The 9,433-nt window shown below is 43.4% G+C and overlaps 1 pseudogene; it reads right to left on the minus strand.

The window, feature by feature from the left end:
- Positions 1 to 642: 642 nt before the first annotated feature.
- Positions 643 to 806, minus strand: LOC110596610 (annotated as a pseudogene).
- Positions 807 to 9,433: the final 8,627 nt, after the last annotated feature.

Below are 9,433 nucleotides of genomic sequence, written 5' to 3' on the forward strand. Positions count from 1 at the left end.
GCTACTGATCCAACTTTTTCCTCTTGTGAAGTGAGAAGACAATATGTGTTTTAAAATATTGGACACAGGTCTTGGGCAGGGCTTGCTCTAACAGCTTTGTGTGGTGGTCTGCTCTCACTTGGCAATGAAGGGCAGCTCTAAAATGAAAATGAGTATCTGCTGGGCATGGTGGCTCACACATGTAATCCCAGTAATTTGGGAGGCAGAGGTGAGAGAATTGACTGAGCCCTGGGGTTCAAGACCAGCCTGGGCAACTTGGTGAAACCTGCAGTAAATAAAAAAAATTACAGAAAGATCGCCTGAGCACAGCAGGTCAAGGCTGTAGTGGCCATCAGAGTATCACTGCACTCTAGCTTGGGTGACAGTGAGACTTCGATTCAAAAAAAAGAAAAAGAAAATGACTTTGTCTAATTATTTTGCATTTCTTTTTTTTTTTTTTTTTTTGTATATCTATATTTTTATATAGGGGGGAGGGAATAAGAAGCAAGCAACCCCTCTGCTGGGCCCCACTCAAGGGCAGCTTCTTGTTCCATGGGGTCAGGGAAGACTGAGGAAATAAGTTGTTTGGAAAATCCAGGTGCAGTTGCTTTGCATGTGGCGATGGGCAGGAGGGATGAGGGGACGTGTGAGGGCCCCTCTCGCCCTCCGTCTTGCCTAGACCGTGTCCTAGAGCTCTGCGGGCCGCGTGGCCTTCACTCCTGCTTCTTGGGGTTGTTGATGGCCACGGAGCGGTAGTGGACGACGAGCAGGAAGCGCTACACGCCCAGCATGTTGGCAGAGATGGCGAGCTGCACGTCGGTGATCATCCTGCGGGGACAGGCGCTGAGGTCGGCGGCACGCAGCCCGCCTGCCTGCCCCGTGCAGCTGCTCTGCCCCCTCACCACCCCGCCGCATTTCTCCTTTTAAGATGTAGTTTTCATTATGTTCATGATGTATTAAGTGAAAAAAGAAGCTTACAAAACAGTATGTGTATTATGGACCAATTTTGTAAAATGTCTGTATATATATTTGCGTAGGAAAGTCTGATAGGGTATGCATCAAAATATTTTGTGGTGGAAATTCTGATGACTTAATTGTTTTCCTTTTTGCACATGCCTCAAACTTTTCCAGTTAACATTGCTTATGGAGGAGAAAGGTGAATGGTGCTTTTATAGTCTGATATTACTAACATGTTTCCTTTTTCAAATAATACTCATTTTGTGAGCGTTAAACAGTAGGTACCCATGGACATACAGAGTGGAATAATAGACATCGGAGACTACAAAAGGTAGTGAGGGGAGTGAGGGGTGAAAAGTTACCTTTTGGGCCTGGCTTGGTGGCTCAGCCTATAATCCCAGAACTCTGGGAGGCTGAGGCGAATGGATTGCCTGAGCCCACGGGTTCTAGACCAGCCCAGGCAACTTGGTGAGACCTCATCTCTATAATAAATACATAAATAAATAAATTAGCTGGGTTTGGTAGCACGATTACCTGCCTGTAGTTCTGGCTACTTGAAAGACTGAGGCAGAAGGATCGCCTGAGCCCAGCAGGTCAACGCTGGGGTGGTCGTGAGTGTGCCACTGTGCTCCAGCCTTGGTGACAGAGTGAGGCTCTGACTCAAAAAAGAAAAATTACCTGTTAGATGCAGTGTTCACTAGTATTTGGGTGATGGGTACATTAAAAGCCCGGACTTCACCCCTCATGGTATGTGCATATGAGAAATCTATAGTTCACGATTTTATATATTTACCCCTAAATAAAGAAAAATATGGAAAAATGTAATAAAACTAATTTTGGCATTTTCATTCTTTTGGCAGTTAAACTTTTTAGTTATGTATAAAATAAAAATAATTTATACCATCAGAATTCTGTTTTCTGAATAAGTCTGTATTAAGTCATAATATTTACAAAAACCAGAGTTTTTCTGTTATGGAAGTTGACCTCTGTCCCTAGCTATTGGAATATCAAAGTATGTATGATTTACACTCATGGAAGTCTCAAATGGAAATTTAAGGCTATTTTTTGTAACACTTAACAGAATTATAAAAGGATACCATTTGGTGCAAGTATCAGAGTACATTTTCAGGCCAGGTGCAGTGGCTCACGCCTATAATCCCAGCACTTTGGGAGACCGAGATGAGAGGATTGCCTGAGCCCATGGGTTAGAGACCAGCCTGGGCAATTTGGCGAGACCTCATCTCTACAGTAAATCAGAAAATCAGCTGGGCATGGTGGTGCGTGCCTGTAGTTCTGGCTACTTGGAAGGCTGAGGCAGAAGGATCGCTGGAGCCCAACAGGTTGACGCTGGAGTGGCCGTGAGCTTGCTACTGCACTCCAGCTTGGGGGATGGAGTGAGACACCAAATTAAAAAAAAAAAAGCTGGGCATGGTGGCTCACGCTTGTAATCCCAGCACTTTGGGAGGCTAAGGTAAGAGGATTGCCTGAGCCCATGGGTTTGAGACCAGCCTGGGTTATGTGGTGAGACCTTATCTCTACAATAAATCAAAAAATTGACCAGGCATGGTGGCATGTGCCTGTAGTTCTGGTAACTTGAAAGGCTAAGGTGGAAGGATTGCCTAAGCCAAGCAGGTTGAACCTGCGATGACCGCGAACATTCCACTGTACTCCAGCCTGGCTGACAGAGTGTGACACCTTCTGGGGAAAAAAAAATTTCTTGTGTTAGGGCTCTTTGGCTAAACATTATATTTGAGGTGCATCTGTGTTGTTGATGTGGCAGTCATTCATTCTTTTTCATAACTTGTAAATTTCATATTATGTGACTATTCTATATTTTATATTGATAGACATTTGAGTTATTTTGTGGCTGATATGAATCAGCTTATATGTATATTCCTGTACATGTCTTGGTAGATATGATTACTCATTCGAGTTGAGTACATACCTGAGAGTAAAATTCCTGGGTATACATGTGATTTTTTTTTTTTGAGTTGGAGTTTCACTTTGTCACCCAGGCTGGAGGGCAGTGGCACTCTCCCTGCCACCGCACCCTTAACCTGCTGGACTCAGGCGATCCCTCCGCCCCAGCCTTCCAAGTAGCTGGAACTGCAGGCACATGCCACCATGCCTGACTAATTTTTTGATTTATTGTAGAGTTGCCCAGTATGTTGCCTGGGTTACCAGCATGTAACCCAGGCTGGTCTCAAACCCATGGGCTCAGGCAATCCTCTCACCTTAGCCTCCCAAAGTTCTGGGATTACAGGCGTGAGCCACCATGCCCAGCTTTTTTTTTTTTTTTTTTAATTTGGTGTCTCACTCCATCCCCCAAGCTGGAGTGCAGTGGCAAGCTCACGGCCACCCAGCATTGACCTGCTGGGCTCCAGCAATCCTTGCCCACTTTATCACCAAGTTGCCCAGGCTAGTCTCAAATCCCTGGACTCAGGCAGTCCTCTCACCTCTGCCTCTCAAAGTGTTAGGATTATAGGTGTGAGCCACTACACCCAGCAGTTATTTGAATTTTAATACGTGAATAGATTCATGTGATCACTGCCACGATCAGGATACAGAACAATTTCATTACTCACAGAAACTCTCTTATGTTATCTCTGTACAGTCACCTTCCCCCACCCCTAAGCTCTTGGCAGCAATTACTGTTATTTACTATAATTTTATCTTTTGGAGAAGTCATATAAATAGAATCATATAGTATGTAGCCATGTAACCTTTTGAGGCTGGTTTATTTCACTCAGCATAATAACTTTTGGATTCATCCAAGTTGTTGCATATAACAGTAGCTTGTTCTTTTTTACTGCTGGATAGTGTTCCATTGTATAGATGTGCCAGTTTGACTGTCTTTGGATATGTTTGGACATTGGGGGTTTTGCCCCAGGTTTTGGTGATTATAAATAGAGTTGCTATAAACATTTGTAGAAAAGTTTTTGTGTGAAAGTAAATTTTCATTTCTCTAGGGTAAATACCAAGAGTAGGTCATATAGTAACATTATGAGAAACTGCCAAAATGATTTGCCAGAGTGGATGTACTGTTTTGCCTATCCTTCAGCAATGTGTGAGAGTTCCAGTTGCTCTGTATCCTTGCTAGTAGCTTTTGCTTTAGCCATTGTAGTAAATAGGTGTGTAGTGGTATCATGATTTTGTTTAATTCTTGTTTTATATATATTTTTATATTATTATTTTTTGAGTTGGAGTCTCACTCCGTCACCCAGGCTGAAGTGCAGTAGCTCGCTCAACGCCACCTCAGTGTCCACCTGCTGGGCTCCAGTGATCCTTCTGCCTCAGCCTTCCAAGTAGCCGAAACTACAGATGTGCACTACTGCGCCCAGCTAATTTTTTTTAATCTACTAAAGAGACAAGGTCTCGCCAAGTTGCCTGGGCTGGTCTCGAACCTGCGAAATCGGCCTCAGTCAATCCAGTCGCCTCAGCCTCCCAAAGTGCTGGGATTACAGACTGAGCCACCGAGCCCAGCTATATTTTTATTTTTAAAACTTAAGGCTGAACTCAGTGGCTCAGCCTGTAATTCCAGCACTTTGGGAGGCCGAGGTGCGTGGATTGACTGAGCCCACAGGTTCGAGACTTACCCAGGCAACTTGGCGAGACCTTGTCTCTATAATAAATCAAAAATTAGCAGAGCGTGGTAGCACGTGCCTGTAATTTCAGCTACTTGGAAGGCTGAGGCAGAAAGATCGCTGGCGCCCAGCAGGTTGAGGCTGCGGTGGCCGGGAGCGTGCCTCTGCACTCCAGTCTAGGCGACAGAGTGAGACTCCAACTCAAAAAAATTAAAAAAAAAAAAAAATTAAAATGGAGATGGGAGTCTCGTGTCGCCCAGCCTTGTCTCAAACTCCTGGTCTTAAGCCATCCTCCTGCCTCAGCCTCCCAAAGCACTGGGATTACAGGCTGAGCCACTGAGCCCGGCTAGTGCTGGAAATATAGGCATGAGCCACCATCCTGCTGGTATTATGATTTTAATTTGGATTTCTTTAGACACCAATGACATTGAACACATTTCGTGTGTTTATTGACTATTCCTGTATTTTCTTGGGTGAAGTGTTTTTCAACACTTTGCCTACTTTTTTTTTTTTGAGTTGCAGTCTCACTCTGTTGCCCAGACTGGAGTGCAGTGGCCGCTCCCGGCCACCACAGCCTCTACCTGCTGGGCTCTGGCGATCCTTATGTCTCAGCCTTCCGAGTAGCTGGAACTATAGGCGCGCACTACCACATCCGGCTAATTTCTGATTTATTGTAGAGATGAGGTCTCGCCACGTTGCCCAGGTGGGTCTCGAACCCGTGGGCTCAGGCAATCCACTCACCTCAGCCTCCCAAAGCATGGGATTACAGGCTGAGCCACCGAGCCCGGCCACTTTGCCTACTTTTAATTGGATTGTTTGTTTTCTTCTGAGTTTTGAGAGTTCTTCATAATTCTGAATACAAGTCCTTTGTCAAATATGTGATTGGTGAACATTTTCTTCCTTTTAATAGCTTATCTTTTTATTTTGTTAACTGTTTTTTACAGAGAAAATAAATTTAGCAAACAGCAGACACTCTTACTGCTGTCCTACCTGTTGTGCCCTTGATAATGTATCTTTCCTTTAATAAATCTTTCTTAATTAAGAAAAATTAATTTGGATGAAGTTTAGCTTACTAATTTTTTTTTTTTTAATGGATTATGATTTTGGTGTTATGTCTAAGAATTCTTTTTGTCCCAGGTTATGAAGACTTTTTTCTTCCTCTGTTTCTTCTGAGAATTTCGTAGTTTTACATTTAGGTCATTGATTGTTCATTTTGAGTTAATTTTATTTAAGGTACGCGGTTTAGGTAGGCTTTTTTTTTGGTGCATATGGAAGTCATATTATTTCTAACCCATTTGTTGAAAGAATGTGTTTTCTTCGTTGAATTAACTTTTTGCCTTTCTCCAAAATCAGTTGGTTATATTAGTGTTATTCTGGACTTTATATTCTACTCCATTGATCTATGGGTATGTCACATTACCAGTATCACATTGTCTTGATTACTGTAGGTCTTTTAAAATTGGTTAAGGTTATTCCTCCAACTTAAAAAAAAAAAAATTCTGCTTATTTTACTTCCTTGCCTTTCTTCTTTTTTTTTTTTTTTGAATTGGAGTCTCACTCTGTTGCCCAGGCTGGAGTGCAGTGACACGCTTACGGCCATGGCAGACTAGACCTGCTGGACTCAAGCGATTATTCCGCCTCAGCGTTCCAAGTAACTAGAACTACAGATACGCGCTACCACACCCGGCTTATTTTTTGACATATTGTAGAGACGAGGTTTCACCATGTTGCTCATGCTGGTCTCGAACCCGTGAACTCTGGCAATCCTCTTACCTCGGCCTCTCAAAGTACTGGGATTACAGGCTTGAACCACTGTGACTGGCCAGTTCCTTTGCCTTTTTATACATTTAGATCAGCTTGCCTGTAGTTTTTATTTCATTGCTTTGATTGGATTGAAGTATCCTTGAATCTGTAGATCAGTTTGGTGGACAATCGACATATTTTCTGTGTTTTTTGTTTGTTTGTTTTGTTAATTGTTTTTGAGTCGGTGTCTCATTCTGTTACCCAGGCTGGAGTGCGATGGCATTATCACAGTAACCCAAACTTGAACTTCTGGGCTCAGGCAATCCTTGCTCAGCCACCCGAATAGCTGGGACTACAGGCGCATGCCCCCCACGCTTGGCTACTTCTTAATTTTAATTTTTTTTTAGCTGGGCTTGGTGGCTCAGCCTGTAATCCTTTGCTTTGGGAGGCTGAGGTAAGTGGATTGCCTGAGCCCGCGGGTTCAAGACCTGCCTGGGCAACTTGGTGAGACCTCAGCTCTACAATAAATCAAAAAATTAGCCGGGCGTGGAGGCACGTGGCTGTAGTTCCAGCTACTCAGAAGGCTGAGGTGGAAGGATCACCAGAGCCCAGCAGGTCAAGCTGCTCCCGGCCACTGCACTCCAGTCTGGGTGACAGAGTGAGACTACAACTCAAAAAAAATAAAATAAAAAAAAATTTTTTTTTTTTGTAGAGACGAGGTCTTACTTGTTGCCCAGGCTGGTCTCAAACTCCTGGGCTCAGGCATCACGCAGTTTTCCTTCCTTGGCCTCCAAAAGTGCTGGGATTATAGACATGAGCTGCCATGCCAAGCCGTGTTTACTGTGTTGAGTCTTCAGTACATGAACACAGAATGTCTGTATTTTAATTTGCTTGCCTTTGATTTCTTTCATTCGTGTTTTGTAGATTTCAGCATATAGATTTTGTACATATTTTTTCAGATTTATATATATTTCATGTTTCCAAGTTTTTAAAACTATTTCAAGTATTTCATCTTTTTCAATTATATAAATGGCATTTTTACATATTTCAGTTTCCAGTTATTGCTGGTATATAAAAATGTAATTTTTTTGTGTGTTCACCTTTTAGCCTTTGATCTTGTTAAAATAACATATTCTGGGAATTTTTGTAGATTCATAGGGATTTTATGCATAAACAAATGTGTTGTCTCTATGAATAGGGATTCCCCCTCCTTGTTTTCTATTCTTTCACATTTTGTTTATTTTTCTATTCTTATGCATTTTGTTTATTTTTCTTCTCTTTCTGCACTGGCCATGACTTTTAGTACAAGGTCAGCTAGGAGTGGTGAGAGTGAACATTATTGCCTTTTTCCTGATCTTAGGGGTAAAGTATTTAGTGTTTCATCATTAAATATGATTTCTGCTGTGGATTTTTTTTGTAGATGCCCATTATCAAGTTTTGGAAGTTTCTGTTTCTAGTTTTTTTTTTTTTGAGTTGGAGTCTCACTCTGTCACCCAGACTGGAGTGCAGTGGCTGCTCCCGGCCACCGCAGCCTCGACCTGCTGGGCTCCAGCAATCCTTCCGCCTCAGCCTCCCAAGCAGCCGGAATTACAGGCATGCGCTACCCCGCCCGGCTGATTTTTTGATTTATTGTAGAGATGAGGTCTCGCCAAGTTGCCCAGGCGGATCTCGAACCCGAGGGCTCAGGCAGTTCACTCACTTCAGCCTCCCAAAGGCGCGGGATTACAGGCTGAGCCACCGAGCCCGGCTTGTTTCTAGTTTTTATTCTCAGAGTTTTTGTGTTGAATTTTATCAAATGCTTTTTTGAATTAATTGATATGATCATGTGGTTTTTCTTCATTAGATTGTTAATGTTGTAAATTACATTATTGATTCTGGATACTGAACCAGCTTTGTATTCCCAGAATAAATCTTGCTTGGTTATGGTATATATTCTTTTTTATTTTATTTTATTTGAGTTGGCATCTCACTGTGTTTCCCAGGCTAGAGTACAGTGGAATTATCAAGGCTCACCACAACCTCAAATTCCTGGGCTTAAGTGATCCTTCCACCTCAGCCTCCCAAGCAGCTAGGGCTGTAGGAATGTGTCACCATGCCTGGCTAATTAAAAAAAAAAGTTTTTATAGAGACAAGGTCTCACTATGTTGCCCAGTTTGCTCTCAAACTTCCTGACTCAAGTGATACTCCTACCTCTACCTTCCAAAGTGTGGGATTCCATGTGTGATCACCACAGCTGGCCTATTATTATTATTATTGTTGTTGTTGTTTTGAGTTGGAGTCTCACTCTGTCACCCAGGCTGGAGTGCAGTGGCACGCCCGTGGCCACCACAACCTTGACCTGCTGGGCTCAGGTGATCCTTCCACCTCAGCCTTCCAAGTAGCTGGAGCTATAGGCACACACTACCACACCCAGCTAATTTTTTGATGTATTGTAGAGACGAATTCTCTCCAAGCCGCCAAGGGTGGTCTTGACCCCCTGAGCTCAGACTGTCCTCTCCCTCCACCCCAAAGTGCCTCTGGACCTGGTTTATTCTTTTTTTTTTTTTTTTTTTGAGTTGGAGTCTCACTCTGTCACCAAGGCTGGAGTGCAGTAGCACACTTGTGGCCACCCCAGCGTCTACCTGCTGGGCTTCAGAGCCTTCCACTCAGCCTTCTGAGTAGCTAGAACACAGGCACATGCCACCACGCCCAGCTGATTTTTTGATTTATTGTAGAGATGAAGTCTCACCAAGTTGCTCAGGCTGGTCTTGAACCCACGGGCTCAGGTAGTCCTCTCACCTTGGTCTCCCAAAGTACTGGGATTATAGGCATGAGCCACTGCACCCAGCCTATTATTATTTTTTAATTGCTGGATTCTCTTTACTACTCTTTTGCTAGAGTGCAGTGACATGATCATGGCTCACCGCAGTCTCGACCTCCCAGACTCAGGTGATCTTTCCACTGCAGCCTTCAGAGTAGTTGGAACCATAGATGTGCACCTCCATGCCTGGCAAAGTTTTTAATTTTTGGAGAGACAAGGTCTCACTATGTGGTCCAGGCTGGGCTTGAACTCCTGACCTCAAGTGATCCTCCTACCTTGGCCTCCCAAAGTACTGGGATTATTGATGTGAGCCACTGTGCCCAGCTGTGTTGCACCTATTATTCTTTGTTTTTTTTTTTTTTGAGTTGGA

The sequence above is a fragment of the Carlito syrichta genome, unplaced genomic scaffold (assembly GCF_000164805.1).
Source record: "Carlito syrichta isolate Samal-C Ts95f unplaced genomic scaffold, Tarsius_syrichta-2.0.1 Scaffold311584, whole genome shotgun sequence".
Taxonomy (NCBI): Eukaryota; Metazoa; Chordata; class Mammalia; order Primates; family Tarsiidae; genus Carlito; species Carlito syrichta.